The sequence below is a fragment of the Mustela erminea genome, chromosome 6, assembly GCF_009829155.1.
Source record: "Mustela erminea isolate mMusErm1 chromosome 6, mMusErm1.Pri, whole genome shotgun sequence".
NCBI lineage: Eukaryota > Metazoa > Chordata > Mammalia > Carnivora > Mustelidae > Mustela > Mustela erminea.
Window position 1 is genome coordinate 60,146,085 of NC_045619.1, and position 23,086 is coordinate 60,169,170.

Genomic DNA, 23,086 nt, shown 5'->3' on the forward strand with positions numbered 1-23,086 from the left:
GCTTTGCCTTGAATGCCATATCTAAGAAACGGCTGCCTAATTAAAGGGTACTAAAATTTACACCTATGTTTTCTTCTGAAAGTTTTATAGTTAGCTCTTGCGTTTTGGTTTTTTACCTACTTTAGTTAATTTTTGTTGATATTTAGAGGAATATTCAACTTCAGTCTTTTGTATGTGGGGATATACAGTTGACTCAGAACCATTTCTAGAAAAGACGATTGTTTCCTCCATTGAATCATGGCACCTTTGTAGAAAATCAATTAACTATTAATTAAATAACTGTGAAAGCTTCTTTCTGGCCTCTCAATTATATGATCATTAATGTATATGTCAGTAAGTATGGCAGTACCACACTGTCTTCCTTATTGTAGTTTGTGGTATGTTTGGAAATCAGGAAATGTGAGTCCTTATATTCGGTTTTTCTTTTAACATCAATTTAGTTATTATGAGTCCCTTGCATTCCCTTACAAATTTCAGGATAATCTTCTCAGTTTGGGCCAAACAAAAAAAAACCAAGAACAACAATTTTGATGAGAATTGTTTTGAATTTGTTCAAAATTTTGAAAGTATTGTCATAATAACAAGTCTTCTAAGCAATGAATATAAGGCGTCTTTGCCTTTCTTTGAGTATTCTTTAAATACTTTAAACAATGTTTTAGTTTTCTGAGTATAAGTTTTGCCTTTCCTTTGTAAATTTACTCCTAAGTATTTGTTCTTTGGAATCTACTGTATACAGTATTATTATCTTGGTTTTATTTTCAGATTGTTCATTGAAAATGTACAGAATTACAATTGATTTTTCTGTATCAATCTTTTACTTTGTAATGGTGTTGAACTTGTTTTGTAATTCTAAAAGATTTTAGTAGACTCCTTAGGATTTTCCATATCTATTTCTTGTCATATACAAATAGAAGGAGACTTACTTCTTCCTTTCCAATATGAATGTCTTTATTTGTTTTTATACCCATCCTATCACTCCAGTGAAGTTGTTCAATGCATGAAGTAGCAAAAGTGGGCATAGATATCTTGTTCCTAATCACTACTTAGTATGATGTTAACTGTGAGTTTTTCATTGATATTCTTTATGATGTTGAAGGAATTTGTTGAGTGTTTTATCATTAAGGGAGGTCAAATTTTGTTAAGTTCTTGTTCCGCTTCTTTTGAGATAGTTGTGGATTTTGTCCTTTAGTCTTTTTTTATAGTATATTATATTAACTGATCTTGGGAAATTAAATAAACCTTTAATTTCTGTCAATCCCATAAGGTCATGATATACATAATCCTCTTTATAAGGTGAAGGGATTCAGTTCGGTAATACTTTTTTGAGATTGTTATGTTATGATTTATAAGAGATTTTGCTTAGTCTCTCTCTTTCTCTTTTTGTTTTTGCTATCAGGGTAATATGGATTGAGACTGAGTTCAAAAGTAAGTGTTCCTCCCATACTGATTTCTTGGAAAAATTTGTAAAGAATTACTATTAGTTCTTTAAATACTTTATAGAATTCACCAATGAAGCCATCTGGGCCTGGGATTCTCTTTGTGTTTTTTTTAAATTACTAATTTAATATTTTTAATTGTTATGAATTTGTTTAATATTCTATTTCCTCTTGAGCCAGTTTAGGTTATTTACGTTTTTCTGAGAACTTGTCCTAGTCATCTAAATTATTTGATTTGTCAAGTGTTCATGGTACTCTCTTATAACTCAATGTATTTCTGTAGGGTTGTTATCAATATCTCCTTTTTTGTTCTTGTTTTTATAAATTTGAGGCTTCTTCCTTCTTTTTTTAATTCTTACTCAATCTAAAGTTTTGTCAAATTAATTGATCTTTCAAAAGAACTCATTTTTAACTAATCTTCGACAAAGCAGGAAAGAATGTACAGTGGAAAAAAGACAGCCTCTTCAATAAATGGTGTTGGGAAAATTGGACAGTCACATGCAGAAAAATAAAATTGGACCATTTCCTTACACCACACACAAAAATAGACCCAAAATGGATGAAGGACCTCAATGTAAGAAAAAAAATCCATCAAAATCCTTGAGGAGAACACAGGCAGCAACCTCTTCGACCTCAGCCGCAGCAACATCTTCCTAGGAACATCGCCAAAGGCAAGGGAAGCAAGGGCAAAAATGAACTATTGGGATTTGATCAAGATCAAAAGCTTTTGCACAGCAAAGGAAACAGTGAACAAAACCAAAAGACAACTGACAGAATGGGAGAAGATATTTGCAAACGACATATCAGATAAAGGGCTAGTGTCCAAAATCTATAAAAAACTTAGCAAACTCAACACCCAAAGGACAAATAATCCAATCAAGAAATGGGCAGAAGACATGAACAGACATTTCTGCAAAGAAGACATCCAGATGGCCAACAGACACATGAAAAAGTGCTCCACATCACTCAGCATCAGGGAACTACAAATCAAAACCACAATGAGATATCACCTCACACCAGTCAGAATGGCTAAAATTAACAAGTCAGGAAATCACAGATGCTGGCAAGGATGCAGAGAAAGGGGAACCCTCCTACACTGTTGGTGGGAATGCAAACTGGTGCAAGCACTCTGGAAAACAGCATGGAGGTTCCTCAAAAAGTTGAAAGTAGAACTACCCTACGACCCAGCAATTGCACTACTGGGTATTTACCCTAAAGATACAAACGTAGTGATCCGAAGGGGCACGTGCACCTGAATGTTTATAACAGCAATGTCTACAATAGCCAAACTATGGAAAGAACCTAGATGTCCACCAACAGATGAATGGATAAAGAAGATGTGAGATATATATATATATATATATATATATATATATATATATATATATATATATATATTATGGAATACTATGCAGCCATCAAAAGAAATGAAATCTTGCCATTTGCGATGATGTGGATGGAACTAGAGGGTATCATGCTTAGTGAAATAAGTCAATCGGAGAAAGACAACTATCATATGATCTTCCTGATATGAGGAAGTGGAGATGCAACATGGGGGGTTGGGGGGTAGGAGAAGAATAAATGAAACAAGATGGGATCGGGAGAGAGCCAAACCATATGCGACTCTTAATCTCAGCAACTCTTAATCTCCCCCCAGCAACCAACTGAGGGTTGCTGGGGGGAGGGGGGTCGGGAGTAGGGGGTGGGGTTATGGACATTGGGGAGGGTATGTGCTATGGTAAGTGCGGTGAAGTGTGTCAACCTGGCGATTCACAGACCTGTACCCGGGGATAAAAATACATTATATGTTTATAAAAAAATTAAAAAATTTTTTTAAAAAAGAACTCATTTTTATTTCATTGATTTTTCTCTATTTTTCTATTTTCTACTTCACTGTTTTTTATTGTAATCAGAGTTAAGTTGTTATCAGCTTAAAATACATTGCTATAACTATAAGGTATTTTATGAAAGCCTCATGATAACCCCAAAGAAAATCTTAGAGTAGATTCACAAAAGTTAAATAGAAAGGAACCAACAATTCTAAATATATATGCACCCAACATCAGAACACCTAGCCATATTAAGCAAATACTAAGAAATCTGAAGGAAGAAATAGACAATAATGCAATAATATTTGGAGCTTCAATACCTCACTTTCAACAATAGATAGGTCATCTGGATGAAAGATCCATAGGGAAATATTGACTTGAACTATATTCTAAACCAACTGGACCTAACAGACATATATAGAACATTCCATCTAACACCAGCATTCTTCTCAAACATATATAAAACATCCTTCAGGATAGATCATATGTTAGATAATAAAACAAGTCTTAACAAATTTAAGAAGAATGCAATTGTATCAAGCATCTCTTCTAAACATAATAGTGTAATACTAGGCATCAATAACTGGAGGAAAACTGGAAAATTCACAAATACATGGAATTTGAACAACAACTCCTGAATAACCCATTGCTTAAAGAAACGAATCAAATGAGGAATCAATTGTATCTTGAAACAAACAAACAAACAAACAAACAAATTGTGAGCACAACATACCTAAACCAATAAGATATAACTTATGTTGTATCTTATAGATGTTTTGAAGAGAGATGTTTATAGCAATAAATGCTGACATTAAGGAGGAAAAAATTTCAAATAAACAACTCAACCTAAAATATACAAACTACCAAGATTAAGTCATGAATTAAAACAGACAAATAATGGGTAGGGAGGTTGAATCAATCATCTAGGGGGAAAAAAAAAAAAAAGGCCAAGATCCTAACGGGTTTCCTGGTGAATTCTATCATATATTTGAAGAAAACTAATACCAATCCTTCTTAAATTCTTCCAGAAAACTGAAGTGATTGAAGTGGAATGAATACTTCCAAGCTCATTTTATGAGGTCAGAATTATCCTGCCAGACAATGACACTACAAGAAAGAAAAGTATAGGCCAATAATTCCAATGAACATACATGCAACAGTCCTAAACAAAATGCTATCAAACTAAATTCAACAGGACATTGAAATGATCATACACCATAATCAAATGGGATTTATCCCTGGAATTCAAGGAGTTTTCAACATACGCAAATCAATAAATGTGGCACACCACATTAACAGAATGAAGGATAAACCTTATATAATATAATCATCTCAATAGATACAGCAAGAGCATTAGACAAAATTCAAATCATTTCATTTTAAAAACTCTCAACAAATTGGATATATAAGGAATGTGAGTCAACTTAATAAAGGCTGTATATGAAAGAATACAGCTAACATTGTAACATTGCCTGCCATGCCATGCAGTTGAACATCTGTCCCAGAAGTGAGGGCTGGGTCTATGAAGCGAGCCCCCAAATTTTTGGTCTTTGCAAGGAATTTAGCCGTTGGAACTTGGAGCTAGTATGAAAAAGAAATGCCTTCTTGCTTGTCCCTCTGCTAAAAATCATATCCCATGACTAGGAGCTGATAAGAGAAGAAGTCATTTTTTAGGCCATAACCAACCAGATTTGCGCATCTAGGCACTGAGATGAGGAGAGGGAGGGAGGGAGTAGGTCGCAGCCCAAATGCTACAGACTTTCAGTTCCTACCAAGATTTGGTAGATTTTTCCTCCATTTCCTGCATGGCTTTAATAAAACTTCCAGAGACTTTAAGTAGTTGAATTTGTAAAATATAGTTTTCAAGACTTATCGTTGTTTTCTGGGGAGCCATTTTGTAAGAGTCCTCAAACTGCTGTTCTAAAAATCCTTGCTGTTTTTTATAATGAATTTGGATAAATTTGGGAAAGAGCTTAAAATGACTCTTCAACTTCCAAAATTTCTATTAAAATTAAGGTATTTCCAGATATTCAATCATAGAACATTTATTGCACAGTGTAGGACCATTAAGAGAAACTAGTAGAGAGGAAATAGGTCTGTTATTCTAGATGCATCTGTGTAGGCTGAGACAATTCAAATTGTGCCTGTTTTTATTTGATGACATTGAATAATTATGAGAATAGTGATGTGAAAAATGACCAAGTTTATTGTAGAGACCACTTTAGATTAGACAAAGAAAAATATGGGAATGGAATTTAGAGATGAAAGAGGTATAAATACTTTATATATTACTAAGTGTTATACATAGATAAACTTGAGAATTAAGTTATAAATGTTATGCTCTACCACCAAATTCAGGTTAAAGTTTTTTGATCTCCCTCTATTTAACCCAAGTATTTTGACCTGCGTAGGAGTCAGTTATGTTCTATATGCCCTAAAATTTGAACGAACAACTAACGTTTAAAAACATTGTATTTGTAACATGATGCTCAAATCAAGTATTTTCAAATGAAAATACCCTATGTCAGATCAAATTTTTTAATGGATGACTTATCATGTGTCTGTGTTTACATCTTGCCAAAATTTATACATAAAAATAAGCACAGCTAACCGCTGTTCTAGGACATGTACGAGTTGGAGTGAGGAGGGTATGTCAAAACACAAATTCTACAACAAATGTACATCTATTTCTGTCTACAGGGTGTGATTCTTTTTCAATAAAGAATGTTTGAACAACTTTCACCGGTGGCGTGCTGTTGCTCTCTGTTCAAAGATTAATTAAAACATGTTCCAATAAAAACCTCCAGCATGAATACATGGAACCAGAGCATGTTCTGTGTGCCGCACCTTCTTATGTGATAAGCCATACTTTCCTTCAGTGGATGCACATTGCTTATGTTTTTAGAACTATTAAGCTGGGATAATTATGGAACAATCTAGACAATGTTCAATAGCCCATGCAGATGCCTGACAGGGCATGTTGTCTCTTAATTAGGAATCTGAATGCCTAATGCTTGTATATTAACTGAAATAATTGAATAGATGTTTTACATTTCTTTCACTTTTACTGACTTCAAAGCCAGACCAGTTAGAATTATGTGTTTTAAAAAGAAAAAAAATTATTATCTGTTACCTAGGAACTAAAGATATTATATTTGGGAGATATTTTTTAATATTTTTGTTTGCATTTTTTAGCCCAATATTCAATGTAACATTTTACAGATTCTGTTACATCCCCTATCACCTTCCTATTAACTAATGGAAATCAAAGTGAAATGTTTCACTTTTTTTTTTCTAAATACCTATTCTAATTTGATTATATAAGCACTGCTCTTTTGATGAGAAGTATGTCACTAATATAGTATAAATATATGTATTGCTTATATTTAAAATGCTTGATAACATGATTATTCACAACTACTAATACAAAAGCTGTTTTTAAATATAACAGATTGCTCTCTATTAGGAATACACATAATGACCTATTTCCATAAATATTTTTAGTAAGAGATATCTTGATTGCAAAACCCTGCAGACATTTTATGGAAATTGGACAATATTGTGCAGAAGTACATCAGAGCCATATTGTTTTTGCTTAATATTCTGAGAGGTGGATTATTTTTGCCTGATATATGATGCAAAATAAAGGACTCTATATAGCACTGAATATGAGCCTTTGTATGTTTCAATATATTTCTCCCTTTGTTTTGCTCCTGCACCTGGTTTATTTGCAAGACTTTATGCATAAAACACAAAAGGTATTATTTGGGAACTATGTGCTGTCTGTGCTCTCACATGTACAATCAGATTAATGTTGATTATGTGCAAAAAGAAGAATTGCCTTCATGAGCTCAAAGACTCTTAAGAGATATAAGTTTGGGTAAAAAATATTTAATAATCAATATGGCCTATAATACTTAGCTCAATTTTTTGAAGAAAAATACGGAGCTTGTCTTACACCCGAGAGTTGTGGGATTTAGAAATGTTGAATGTCAAACAAAGATATGCATATCAGCTTTTCTCCTAAACAATACGAATTATTCTACATTAGATTAATGTGATAGTCATGCAAAGCATAGGGAATAGATGCTGCTTGGAGAAACAAAGCTATAATTCAGTAGAAGATGAACTCTCCTTGCAAGAAAAGAGTTGAAAATCATAAACTATCCTAATTTTGTGTTATAATTCAGAAATGCAGACACTCTTTCCATTTTTAAGCAGCCATTCAGCATCTCCTGGTTTTTTTTTTGCATTTTATTTTGCCATTTTAAAACCAGAGGACCCATATTAATATATTAGATTGATTTAAATAATATATCAACTCTTCTCTTGTCATTTTTGTTGGAATGTATATGATAAATAATGCATATATTGGCCCATATTGGATAGGAAAAGATATATACTGTAATGAAACAACAGCAAAATTATTAATAGAACAGGAAATGCTCAATGCCCAACAGTCCTTCCCTCTAAACAACAACAACAACAACAACAAATTGAGTCATATTAATGTATTCAACAGTGCCTTAGTGACACATCACATGCCATCTGTCATTACATGCTTATTGTGTTGCTGAAATAGAATTATGAAGTTTGTTGACAATTACTGCAGAGCAGAGTATGTCACATTCTTCTTCATCCTTTGGGGGTGGAAAGTTGTATTTCATTTCCATTTAGTCTACAGACAGGTTAAAGGAAAAAAAACCACATGAGTCATTGAAATTGAACTAAGAAATCACAGTCTGTGACTTGTTAGATACACACCTAGAAATGGAAATATTCTCTTCTTTGATTTCTTGTTCTTCCTTTCACTATCTTCTTTTTGATGGATTTAATTTTATTTATACCAATTTAGGAAAATATATTTTTAATTCAAAATACCCTTTGTTACCAAGCAATAAATCCTTTTGGAATGGAAATTTACAGAAAGAATTATTTACAGGAATCAACTGTAATTACATATAATTCATGCTGCAGCTGCTTATAATTGTAGTTTTCCCCAGGACCTTTCCCTACTTATAACCACTGGAGAATTGCTTCTTTGCAAATGGTTAATCAGAATAATAATTTTTCTATAACTAGATGCAATGGCATTAAATGATTAGTGAGAAACCTTTTCTTCCCACAATCAGATGAAAATATAAATTTGGTTTGACAGCAAAAATTTGATAAATGCCTACTATGTGTAGAAAATTGAAAAAGGTGATGCAAGTTAGGATGCAGGATAAATAGAAATCATAGTCTCTGCTTTCGAAGTATTTAAAATCTTGCCAAAGGATTAAAAACATAACCATGCATGAAAACCATGTAAACATATTTGTAATGGAGAACACTGAGCAAGTGCAAAATAAAGAATTACCGTATTCTTATCTTCCTGTACAAGACCCATATCTTTTACAGAAAGGTGAAAGTTAAAAACGTCTTCACATAAACTTGTTTATGAGACAAATGCAATACTGCATCTTTCCTATATGTTTTTATTATGTTGCTGGAGTTCCAAAGACCATGTTATTGAGTTTAAATACATGAAATTTGGAATGAATCAGAATGGAGTTCAATATTCAGAACTAGCACTTTGTGATTGAACAAATTATTTAACTTATTTGGGATAAATTATTTAAAATTTCTGAGATTTCTCCTAGTTAAAAATAAGAATAAATATCTATCTCTTGATTTTTGCAAAGATTCATCCAGATACTGTACATAAAAGCCCAACCTGTAGCACACCCAGACAATAACAGGCTATTACGATGGCAGAATTCCATAAGTAGCTCTGCGGATAGAAATTTGTTGCCTTCTGGGCACTAGAGTCTTTTATTATGACCATAATCATAGGATTAATATTGTCTATTTATATGCAATAACTAGGAGCATCCTTCGTCTAGTAAGTTAGTAGGGGAAAAATAGTAATTCTGGAGAGGGATTGAATCCATAGTGTACAATTAAATCCTTATACACACTAATATATATAATATATTTGCTTTTATGTAACAAACATAAAAGATTATTCAAAAGAATCTAAAAGAGATTCATAGTTCTCTGTCCGTGGGAAAACGGTACTTTCCCTTAGAATCTATTCAGACTAGGCCATCTCCTATGTGTCTAGGTAGAGAATTCTTATGGTTTCTGAATGGAGATTAAGTGAACTGAGCCTCTCAATGAACTACACCTCCTGGAGTTCACATCCTATGTAGTCCTCACCTCTCTGTCTACAGGCTAGCCCTGGGACTCACTCTGAACAAAGAATGCAATGAAGTGACTCCATGAGACTTCCAAGGGTAGCACTTTAAAAAAAAAAAAAAAAAAAAGCCTTCCACTATGGTCTGAAGAAAACCTCGCTCTATGAGTGGCCAGACAACCACATAAGGGGTCCACCTAGTTTGAGACAACTAAGGATGTCCTAGACTCAGCAATGATTGTCAAGGAGAGATGTTTACACCTGCCTTGTGCCTGGGTTGGGCTTATGTAAGTTCTGCCCTTCCTGGAAATGGATGCTGGAGACTTTTCTGATGGGCCACAAGGTCAAGACTCCATGAATGTTATGTGACCAGTAAAAGTCAGGAGAGAGTAAGAAATCAGCAGATCTGTCAAGAGACTTAGAAGCTCACTGTGTTTATGGAGAATTTATGGCTCATTCAGTGATAAACCTTGTTTCTTCACCTGCCTCCTACCATTTCCTCACTTTTCTTTTCTTACTCATCATTATTTCTCTGACTTGTTCCCTCCAGTACAATGCTAATATGCACACTCAGGCCACGAGCTCTATTTTTAGAGAAGCCAGGTAGGGCAACCAGGAAAGGGACACTATACAATAGTCCCATTGACATGTGCAAGGACAGACTAGAGTGAAACCACGGAAATCTCAGGCATTACATAACTTTCAAAACTTCTTTTGGAAACTGTATATCATCCAAAATGTTTTAGGAGTCTCAAGTTTACAAAGTTTAAGTGCTTGGTTATGGAGTAGCCACCTGGACTCACTTCTGATCACCTGATGTAACTAATGTCTGCTCTGGGTTTGATTGGCAATGTAAGAGGCAAAATTCTTCTTATCTTTCTTCTTCTTCTTCTTCTTTTTTTTTTTTTTTGTAAATGTGTTAAATTTAGACCCTCCTTTTATTTTCAAGATGAATACCAATGTAAATGTCCGTTGCATTAAAACCATGCAGGTTCTCATATGAAAACCACTTGCTGAAAATATTATGAGTACCTACTACCTATATATTAAAGGGAATGATATATCACATAAGAGAGGTCACTCTCTTCTGTAAATGTAAACATTTTATAAGGCAGGAAAAGGGCTGCTACAGAGTCTGTACTTCAGCATATCTAAGACCAAGGCTGGAAGTCAGGAGAATTAGCTGCAGGTGCTTAGGGCTTAGAAAGTGCTGAAGGGACGAAAGGCCAATGTGTTGGCTCCAGGTTAGTTCTTATGATCAACTATTCTTTTTATCTTCCCATAAGACCACCTCTCTCATTTGTTGCAGAGGAAGGGAGGGATACGAGGAGGGGGCCAAGAAAGAGTTCGAATGTGATTTCAAATAAGAAATAGAATTCCTCAGTGATGGCCCCGTAGCAAAGAGAAAAGGCACATTAGCTTAAGCAGACTGGGAAGGGCAGCAAGGGTGGGCATTAGACTTATTCACATAATTTAAAGCATTAAAAGTAAATCAAGACAATGGCCTATTCAGTGTTTAGACCTGTACGATTTCTGGCCCCTTTCCACACATTTTTCTTTTGTTTATCTCCTGAGAGATGCCCACATGTGTACAATACAAAGAACTGAGTCATAAAAGCAGAGGCCTGTTAGCCTCCCTGAGGACCAATTAATGGTGCTCCAAATCTTGTGGGCAGGCAGATAAAAAGGATAGAGAGAGTGAGGGGAAAGAGCTTGAATACTCAACTAGAGTAGGGCAGGATTTTTTTTTTTTTTTTCAGATGTTGGAAGGGACTTCTTTAGCTATTCTTGCCTAACTTCTTTGGGGTTTGTGGGTGTTTTTTCTTTCTTATATATTTTTTTTCCTCTCTCAACTGCTTCTGTAGTCCCCCTAGTTGTAATGTGAACAGAGAGAAAAGTAGTACTTCAAAATATCAACGAGGCTTTCATCCGAACTGATGACAGCACGAGCCTGGTTGAAAAATTTTTTTTTTTAAAAAGGGCCATTTAGAATGTTTCTGTTCCTCTTTTCATATATTGGCAGTTTTATTGATAGGTGCTTGAGTTTGTATTACCATTTGTATCTCCAAGCTGGATATTACTGTGAATGCAAGGAGCTTTGTAGTTCAACCTTTAACTCCAACCTCACCCCCTACGAGTCCACAGGCCTTTGAACAGCCACGGAGTGGCACTTTGAAATCAGGAGTTGAAAGTGTTTGACATGGAAAGGGGAGCTTGAAAGTCTTGCTCTTTGAACCTTTTCTTTTCAAAGTCCCACAGAAAGTACAGGCAGGACAATAATGGGCAGGCTGGGGGCTCTTTGGGTGAAGAGAGGCTATGTGGTAATGAGGATTTAAGTGTTTCCCTAGCTCAGTCCTACTCTGTTTCCTGTGTGTGAGGGAATTAAAGCTGCCTTAAGATAACGCAGTTGCCTTTTGGTGGCAGTAGTTGGATTTTTTCTTTTTTTTAAACTTGTTAATTGATTGCTAAATGACATTATGAGAAATAACATTATTTCACCGGCCAACCAGTGAAAAGTAGAAAGTGGATATCAGAATTCCCTCTTGCCTAGCCAAGTTGGAGGTACGGTGTTGCAGAACTCCCCACCAATGAGGCAGAGGTGATTTCTGAAGCTAATCTACCGAAGGGAAAACGTGCTGCTGAGCATTACTGGGAAAGGGACGTGGTCATTACTGTGGCATTTCCTCTGCTTAACCAAGAAGCAAATTAAATTCTAAATCTGCCATTTATTTTAAAAAAAAACAAATTTAGATCATTGATGAGTATGGTAAGGTAAGATTACAGCTTAACTTTTGGGAAATTTAGCTCTGTGTCAACAGAATGAAAAGGTGAAGTTGCAAGCCAAATAACTTATGTGTATTTTCTATTTTATTAACCATGCTTTGGGTATAAAGACACTTCTGACGCACTACCAGCAAAGCAGTTTTTTAAATGTTTTCCAATACGGATGCATCCAATCCTTCGTAAAGTCCATCTTTTGACCCAGTTTGTACCTCCTCTCTACAAAGTCCATGGTGATGGAATGCAGGAAGCAAAACAGGTCACAAAGCAAAGTAAATGACATTGAATCTAATACTTTCAAAATAATGATTTACAAATACTTCGGACATCATATGGAAATGTAAACAAATTATTAACACTTGTAACATTTTATATCAGTGTTAAAACTGATAAAGGAAAAGTGGTCAGAATATTTATTAATAAACACCTACTGTAAGGCACACATAGTACTTTACAATCTGTTTTACAGATGTTTTCCCATTAATCTCTCCTATAAGCCATAGATGGACATGGTTATCCTTATTTTACACGTGATCTGGAGATTTATAAAGGTTGAATAGCTAAAACATGATCATAAGGCTCAAATGTAGTGAAATGAAAATTGATATCCAATCATTCCAATGACAAAATCCATGTCTTTTTAACTGTGTGGCCCATGAGCATAAGGAATTTATTCATAGGAAAGACGTAGCTAGAGTGAAAGAAAGGATCAGCACGCATCTAAATCATTTCCTATAACAATGGCAATATCACAAAGATATTATTGAAATGCTTTCTTTAATAAACAGAAATTAAGACACATTTAGGTTAATTTTAAGGACTGGGGGGTCAACAACATACCCCAAATCATAAGTGAATATTTTCCAAACATTCGATTAATTAATAAGGATATGCCATTCAGTAGTTGAGAATGAGTGATGTGCACAACCTCTGGAAATAACTGCCTAAATTCCTTATAAAATACATTTTACCCCTGAATCATTTCGTTTTTTTTTTTTTTTTAAGATTTTATTTACTTATTTGACAGAGAGAGATCACAAGTAGGCAGAGAAGCACGCAGAGAGAGGGGGAAACAGGCTCCCTGCTGAGCAGAGAGCCCAGTGCGGGACTTGATCCCAGGACCCTGAGATCATGACCTGAGCCGAAGGCATTGGCTTAACCCACTGAGCCACCCAGGCGCCCACCCCTGAATCATTTCTACAATGATTATCAAGTGAAAAGCAAGTTTTTATCTGAACACGACATCCTGTTGTGGTCTAGTCCTGGAGTCATTTCTCCCATGTTTGTGGCCAGCTCCCCAAGGATGGGAAAAAAAAAAAATTGGACTGGAATATCAGAACTCTCTAGGTTTCTATGGCTTATTGATTGGATAAAGAGTCTTTTTTTTTTCCTTGAGCTTTGAAATTCAAAAACACACATTTATTTCCTATCATGAAATGGTGTTTTGTTGGCATAACTAACGTTCACTATACTGTGACTACATAATGCTGGATTAAAAATAATGGCCATTCCCCTAATGAGCGTAGATCCTTGTGAAATTCCTTCTGGCACTACAATGTTTCATTTACTCCACAGGTTTCTTAGATAACTAATTTGTGGCTCTGTGTTTTCTATTTTCTGACCCATTTGAAATGAAAATACTTTGTTATAGTAAAATATCTTTATTATTTAGTTTAAGCACAAATATTTACCAACCTGTATAACAAATACATCACACCATGCTTATATATACATACATACGCCAGTACATTAAGTTAGCAGGAGTCCTGGAGATAGACTTTCTGAGCACTGGGTCCTGGTTCAGACATTTCTTAACTATGCATCTTTGGGCAGGTACCTTAAGCTCTCTGTGCCTCTCTTTACTTGATTACAAAATGGTAATAATTAATATAACAAACTCATAGAGAAGTTGTGGGGATACAAAGGAAAACAAAAATCATGCCAATAAAAGTTTGCTACTATTGCTATTAGGTTAACATGTCCATATTAGGCACTCTAGTGACATAGTCACCATAGATAAAAAAAGTTTGAATGTAGTTATAAATAACATGAATAACTATCTTACATATCCATTTTCTTTTTTGTTCTGGGACCACTGAATAATTGTAATTATACTATGTTTAATCCATTATTGTTATTATTATCATTGTAGCTACCTATGAAACCAAATCATTAAGACCAAAAGTTTAAATAGCCCAGGGGCAATTATGCAGGTTTAATAGTGTTAGAATGCAGATTTTCTCACTAACTTTTATTTTACTGTAACACTGATGAAAAGAAAAACAAGCAAATAATCATTCTATCAATCCTGGGATAGGTAAATAATACTTCAAGAAGTCCGTAGGTTAATATTCTGCTTTGCAACATACATTTAAATGTGTGTGTATTTGTGTCTGTCTGTCTGTCTTCAATACAATCAACTTTAGATTAATAATATATTGAAGCCTATCTGCAAAAAAAAAAAAAAAAAAATCGAGTTTTTCTTTCCTTCCTGAATGGTGAAATTTTTATCATGATGTGTTAAAGTGGAGGAGCAAGTTTAAAAAACAGAGCAATGAAAACTGCAATAAGTCCATGTGGGTGAAAGGTTATGTTAAAATATCTCCTAGGGAAATGTTTTTGAAAATTAACTAAAAATGAGTATGCCTCTCTTTATAAAAAGGTTAATATAGTTTATTCAAAATCCTACAAGAGTAATGATGATATATTGTTTCTTTTATTTGCCATTTAATCTTAACAATATGAAACTGTGTTGACAGTGGTAATTCTTTACACATGATTCCCTTGTCTAGACTCTAGTTACAAATGGTTTAAACAGTCACTATTCAATCAAAATTTCTTCCTAAGATCTTCTTGTTATATACAACTTCAAATCACTTACTTTATAAGATACTCCATTCGGAAAGACATTGGAAAGTATTTGACACTTTAATATGTTTGTTTCAGTTAGAAAAGGCAGAATCTTCCTTTATCATTTTTTTTTCCATTCTCCTATTACTGAGGAGTTCCATACTTTACCTAAATTTAAACACTAATTCTATAAGCTGGTATATTTTGCGCCTATAGAAATAGATGTAGATACAAATATTAATATAGATATTGATATGCAAAGTTGTTATTATACAAGCACTTTTGATTTTAGAATATTTTTCTGTTCCTGACCTTGTGAACTACTCAGTTGATAAATGTTTCTTCCTGATGTTTCATTTTAACACTGTAGCTTTAAATAAACAATAATCTTACAAACCCATCAGCCATCTTTGTAGCAAAAATTAAGATGTGTGTTTTTTATAAACCAAAGGATTAAATGTTACTTAGAAAACAGCATGCAAATTTACACCACATGTAAATTTTCTTCCCCCATATTTAATTGTTTGTGACAGTCAGTAAGAAAAATCTAAATAACTAATGAATTAACTAAACTCCATCTGCCAGACTTAATCTTTTCAGAGGGAGTTGGTAGGTGTGTCTAAGTTTGACTCTCACTATGTTTTAGTTTTTTCATAGGTAATATGAAGTTTCCTAAAATTACGTTTCAGAAATTACTTTGGAGATTTATGAAACAAAGCAGTCGTGGTTTGTTCAACACGATTCCCAGGTTTTCAAAATGGGATCCTTCAGACCAAGTTTTAAAAAATTATCAGATGCTGCTACCCCTGAAGCTTAATTTAAAAACAAACAGGATGCCTGGGTGGCTCAGTTGTTAAGCTTTTGCTTTCAGCTGGGATCATGAATCCAGGGGTCCTGGGATCCAGACCCACATTGGACTCCCTGCTTGGCGAGAAGCCTTTTATTCCCTCTCCCTCTGCTTGTTTTCCCTCTCTCTCTGTCAAAACATAAAGTCTTTTTAAAAAAATAAAAATAAAAACAAACAAAAACAAAAAACCTCCCTGACTCATCCTTGTAGTTTCTGATTTTTTACACCTTGAATATAAGCCAACGAATCTGGATAGCTAACCATCTTCTTAAGATTTTAAGGTTCCTAGGTTAAATAAACACAAGCCTAAAACTTTTCTACAACATTAATATTGTGTCCACATGATAAATTATTTTAAGCAAAAAACTATATAGAGAATTTAATCAAGCTTCCATCAAGAATTACCCACGTTTCTACCTTCCTGCTTTACTGGCTGATTCTTAGGCTAGAAACTAAACTGAGAGTGACGGCAAACCAAACTGGGAAACTCTTTCTCAAAAGAATTCATTTTTATTATAAACTAAAGTGAACAATCTTATTAGAAAGAGTTGAAAGACACCCCCTTACCCTCCACCCAGGAACTCTCGGGTTTTATAAATGAAGTGAAATGGATGAGCTGTTAAATGAATATTTTAAGTATATTGATGGCTAAACCCATCAATGTACTCTTTTATTTCTTTGTTACTGTTGTTGCTGTCATATAGATTAGCTCTTCATGACAGCCAAAATCACTGTGCACCGGCAACTGCATGGGATCATAACGTAGAAGATTAACAGCAAGGTTTCTGAAGGTAGATTTCTTCGTTTCAAATCCTGGCTCTTCCTCAGAATTTCACTGTGACTTTGAGAAGGTTTAACCATTGATTTCTAGTTTGAAAATTTTAGTATAATAATATTATCTATCATTGAGTGATAATGAGGATCTTATGTGATAACATACAGGAAGTTTGTACCTCATTGTCTGGCAATTCAAAGTAATTCAGTAAATGTTAGCTTTTACGATCACTATTATCATTATTATGAAAAAAGTTAAATTGAAGAAGCCTCAAACAAAACTGAAGTACATTCTACGACACTACTGAATAATACATTCATTCTTGCACTTGAAAATTATTGCCTTCATAAGATCCTATCTTCTCTGTTGTCCCAAGAGTATTATTACACTAGACTTTTATTATAATTTTAAAAATAGTTTTGTTTTTTCACATTTAGATTTTTTAAATCAAAACTGCATACTACAAACTTAAAGAATCACCTTTGAAAAGAGCAGCAGTCTTCTACTCCTTTTACATGCTAATTTCACAATTTCTGGAGGGAATAGTTTTCAATTATGGGCAGTCCTTATATGGTAGAGCGGGGCAAGACAATAACAATGACTGCAAGGTGAAACTATTCAGTCATCTTAATCAATGGGAAAATGATCATTGTTCTGTGACCTTTGAAACTGTCAAAACATCAAAGGTTCTTTTTTTTCTTAATTTTTTATTTTTTATAAACATATATTTTTATCCCCAGGGGTACAGGTCTGTGAATCACCAGGTTTACACACTTCACAGCACTCACCAAAGCACATACCCTCCCCAATGTCCATAATACCACCCCCTTCTCCCAACCCCCCTCCCCCCAGCAACCCTCAGTTTGTTTTGTGAGATTAAGAGTCACTTAGGTTTGTCTCCCTCCCAATTCCATCTTGTTTCATTGATTCTTCTTCTACCCACTTAAGCCCCCATGTTGCATCACCACTTCCTCATATCAGGGAGATCATATGATAGTTGTCTTTCTCCACTTGACTTATTTCGCTAAGCATGATACGCTCTAGTTCCATCCACGTCGTCGCAAATGGCAAGATTTCATTTCTTTTAATGGCTGCATAGTATTCCATTGTGTATATATACCACATCTTCTTGATCCATTCATCTGTTGATGAACATCTAGGTTCTTTCCATAGTTTGGCTATTGTGGACATTGCTGCTATAAACATTCGGGTGCACGTGCCCCTTTGGATCACTACGTTTGTATCTTTAGGGTAAATACCCAGTAGTGCAATTTCTGGGTCATAGGGCAGTTCTATTTTCAACATTTTGGGCAGGTACCTTAAGGAACCTCCATGCTGTTTTCCAGAGTGGCTGCACCAGCTTGCATTCCCACCAACAGTGTAGGAGGGTTCCCCTTTCTCCGCATCCTCGCCAGCATCTGTCATTTCCTGACTTATTGATTTTAGTCATTCTGACTGGTGTGAGGTGATATCTCATTGTGGTTTTGATTTGTATTTCCCTGATGCCGAGTGATATGGAGCACTTTTTCATGTGTCTCTTGGCCATCTGGATGTCTTCTTTGCAGAAATGTCTGTTCATGTCCTCTGCCCATTTCTTGGTTGGATTATTTGTTCTTTGGGTGTTGAGTTTGCTAAGTTCTTTATAGATTCTGGACACTAGTCCTTTATCTGATATGTCGTTTGCAAATATCTTCTCCCATTCTGTCAGTTGTCTTTTGATTTTGTTAACTGTTTCCTTTGCTGTGCAAAAGCTTTTGATCTTGATAAAATCCCAATAGTTCATTTTTGCCCTTGCTTCCCTTGCCTTTGGCGTTGTTCCTAGGAAGATGTTGCTGCGGCTGAGGTTGAAGAGGTTGCTGCCTGTGTTGTCCTCAAGGATTTTGATGGATTCCTTTCGCACATTGAGGTCCTTCATCCATTTTGAGTCTATTTTCATGTGTGGTGTAAGGAAATGGTCCAATTTCATTTTTCTGCATGTGGCTGTCCAATTCTCCCAGCACCATTTATTGAAGAGGCTGTCTTTTTTCCATTGGACAGTCTTTCCTGTTTTATCGAAGATTAGTTGACTGTAGAGTTGAGGGTCTATTTCTGGGCTCCCTATTCTGTTCCATTGATCTATGTGTCTGTTTTTGTGCCAGTACTGTGCTGTCTTGATGATGACAGCTTTGTAATAGAGCTTGAAATCCAGAATTGTGATGCCATCAACTTTGGCTTTCTTTTTCAATATCCCTTTGGCTATTCGAGGTCTTTTCTGGTTCCATATAAATTTTAGAATTATTTGTTCCATTTCTTTGAAAAAGATGGATGGTACTTTGATAGGAATTGCATTAAATGTGTAGATTGCTTTAGGTAGCATAGACATTTTCACAATATTTATTCTTCCAATCCAGGAGCATGGAACATTTTTCCATTTCTCTGTGTCTTCCTAAATTTCTTTCATGAGTACTTTATAGTTTTCTGAGTATAGATTCTGTGCCTCTTTGGTTAGGTTTATTCCTAGGTATCTTATGGTTTGGGGTGCAGTTGTAAATGGGATTGACTCCTTAATTTCTCTTTCTTCTGTCTTGTTGTTGGTGTAGAGAAATGCAACTGATTTCTGTGCATTGATTTTATATCCTGACACTTTACTGAATTCCTGTACTAGTTCTAGCAGTTTTGGAGTGGAGTCTTTTGGGCTTCCACATATAGTATCATATCACCTGCGAAGAGTGATAATTTGACTTCTTCTTTGCTGATTTGGATGCCTTTAATTTCCTTTTGTTGTCTGATGGCTGAGGCTAGGACTTCTAGTACTATGTTGAATAGCAGTGGTGATAATGGACATCCCTGCCGTGTTCCTGACCTTAGCGGAAAAGCTTTCAGTTTTTCTCCATTGAGAATGATATTTGCGGTGGGTTTTTCATACATGGCTTTGATGATATTGAGGTATGTGCCCTCTATCCCTACACTTTGAAGTGTTTTGATCAGGAAGGCATGCTGTACTTTGTCAAAAGCTTTTTCAGCATCTATTGAGAGCATCATATGGTTCTTGTTCTTTCTTTTATTGATGTGTTGTATCACATTGACTGATTTGCGGATGTTGAACCAAACTTGCAGCCCTGGAATAAATCCCACTTGGTCGTGGTGAATAATCCTTTTAATGTACTGTTGAATCCTATTGGCTAGTATTTTGTTGAGTATTTTAGCATCTGTGTTCATCAAGGATATTGGTCTATAGCTCTCTTTTTTGATGGGATCCTTGTCTGGTTTTGGGATCAAGGTGATGCTGGCCTCATAAAATGAGTTTGGAAGTTTTCCTTCCATTTCTATTTTTTGGAACAGTTTCAGGAGAATAGGAATTAGTTCTTCTTTAAATGTTTGGTAGAATTCCCCTGGGAAGCCGTCTGGCCCTGGGCTTTTGTTTGTTTGGAGATTTTTAATGACTGTTTCAATCTCCTTACTGGTTATGGGTCTGTTCAGGCTTTCTATTTCTTCCTGGCTCAGTTGTGGTAGTTTATATGTTTCTAGAAATGCATCCATTTCTTCCAGATTTTCAAATTTGTTGGTGTGGAGTTGCTCATAGTATGTTCTTATAATAGTTTGTATTTCTTTGGTGTTGGTTGTGATCTCTCCTCTTTCATTCATGATTTTATTTATTTGGGTCCTTTCTCTTTTCTTTTTGATAAGTCGGGCCAGGGGTTTATCAATTTTATTAATTCTTTCAAAGAACCAGCTCCTAGTTTCGTTGATTTGTTCTATTGTTTTTTTGGTTTCTATTTCATTGATTTCTGCTCTGATCTTTATGATTTCTCTTCTCCTGCTGGGCTTAGGGTTTCTTTCTTGTTCTTTCTCCAGCTCCTTTAGGTGTAGGGTTAGGTTGTGTACTTGAGACCTTTCTTGTTTCTTGAGAAATGCTTGTACCACTATATATTTTCCTCTCAGGACTGCCTTTGTTGTGTCCCACAGATTTTGAACTGTTGTATTTTCATTATCATTTGTTTCCATGATTTTTTTCAATTCTTCTTTAATTTCCCGGTTGACCCATTCATTCTTTAGAAGGATGCTGTTTAGTCTCCATGTATTTGGGTTCTTTCCAAACTTCCTTTTGTGGTTGAGTTCTAGCTTCAGAGCATTGCGGTCTGAAAATATTCAGGGAATGATCCCAATTTTTTGTTACCGGTTGAGTCCTGATTTAGGACCGAGGATGTGATCTATTCTGGAGAATGTTCCATGTGCACTAGAGAAGAATGTGTATTCTGTTGCTTTGGGATGGAAAGTTCTGAATATATCTGTGATGTCCATCTGGTCCAGTGTGTCGTTTAAGGCCTTTATTTCCTTGCTGATCTTTTGCTTGGATGATCTGTCCATTTCAGTGAGGGGAGTGTTAAAGTCCCCTACTATTATTGTATTATTGTTGATGTGTTTATTTGATTTTGTTATTAATTGGTTTATATAGTTGTCTGCTCCCACGTTGGGGGCATAGATATTTAAAATTGTTAGATCTTCTTGTTGGACAGACCCTTTGAGTATGATATAGTGTCCTTCCTCATCTCTTATTATAGTCTTTCGCTTAAAATCTAATTGATCTGATATAAGGATTGCCACTCCTGCTTTCTTCTGATGTCCATTAGCATGGTAAATTCTTTTCCACCCCCTCACTTTAAATCTGGAGGTGTCTTCGGGCTTAAAATAAGTTTCTTGGAGGCAACATATAGATGGGTTTTGTTTTTTTTATCCATTCTGATACCCTGTGTCTTTTGACAGGGGCATTTAGCCCATTAACATTCAGGGTAACTATTGAGAGATATGAATTTAGTGCCATTGTATTGCCTGTAAGGTGACTGTTACTGTATATGGTCTCTGTTCCTTTCTGATCTACCACTTGTAGGCTCTCTCTTTGCTTAGAGGACCCCTTTCAATATTTCCTGTAGAGCTGGTTTGGTGTTTGCAAATTCTTTCAGTTTTTGTTTGTCCTGGAAGCTTTTAATCTCTCCTTCTATTTTCAATGATAGCCTAGCTGGATATTTTGGCTGCATGTTTTTCTCGTTTAGTGCTCTGAAAATATCATGCCAGCTCTTTCGGGCCTGCCAGGTCTCTGTGGATAAGTCAGCTGCCAATCTAATATTTTTACCATTGTATGTTACAGACTTCTTTTCCCTGGCTGCTTTCAGGATTTTCTCTTTGTCACTGAGACTTGTAAATTTTACTATTAGGTGACGGGGTGTGGGCCTATTCCTATTGATTTTGAGGGGCGTTCTCTGAACCTCCTGAATTTTGGTGCTCGTTCCCTTTGCCATATTGGGGAAATTCTCCCCAATAATTCTCTCCAGTATACCTTCTGCTCCCCTCTCTCTTTCTTCTTCTTCTGGATGCCAATTATTCTAATGTTGTTTTGTCTTATGATGTCACTTATCTCTCGAATTCTCCCCTAGTGGTCCAGTAGCTGTTTGTCCCTCTTTTGCTCAGCTTCTTTATTCTCTGTCATTTGGGCTTCTATATCACTAATTCTTTCTTCTGCCTCATTTATCCTAGCAGTGAGAGCCTCCATTTTTGATTGCACCTCATTAATAGCTTTTTTGATTTCAACTTGGTTAGATTTTAATTCTTTTATTTCTCCAGAAAGGGCTTTTATATCTCCCGAGAGGGTTTCTCTAATATCTTCCATGCCTTTTTCGAGCCCTACTAGAACCTTGAGAATTGTCATTCTGAACTCTAGATCTGACATATTACCAATGTCTGTATTGATTAGGTCCCTAGCCTTTGGTACTGCTTCTTGTTCTTTTTTTTGTGGTGAATTTTTCCATCTTGTCATTTTATCCAGATAAGAGTATATGAAGGAGCAAGTAATATACTAAAAGTGTGGCAACTACCCCAGGAAAATATGCTTTAACCAAATCAGAAGAGATCCCAAATCGTGAGGGGGGAGAAAGGGAATAAAAAGAGGTTCAAAAAGTGAGAAAGAAAAAAAAAAGAAAAAAGAAAAAGAAAAAAAGAAAAAAAAAGAATTAAAAAAAAGATAACGAATAAAGAAAAATATAAAAAAGAAAAAATATATATATTAGATAAACTAGTTAAAAACCGTTAAAAAAGAAAAGGGTAAAAGTTAAAAAAAAATTTTACCAGAAGGCGAGAAAAAAAAACAAAAAATGAAAAAGAAAAAAAATTAAATTAACTGCAAGACTAAAAAAAATCACAGGGAGAAAGCCATGAGTTCCGTGCTTTGCTTTCTCCTCCTCTGGAATTCTGCTGCTCTCCTTGGTATTGAAACCGCACTCCTTGGTAGGTGAACTTGGTCTCGGCTGGATTTCTTGTTGAACTTCTGGGGGAGGGGCCTGGTGTAGTGATTCTCAAGTGTCTTTGCCCCAGGCGGAATTGTACCGCCCTTAACAGGGGCCGGGGTGAGTAATCCGC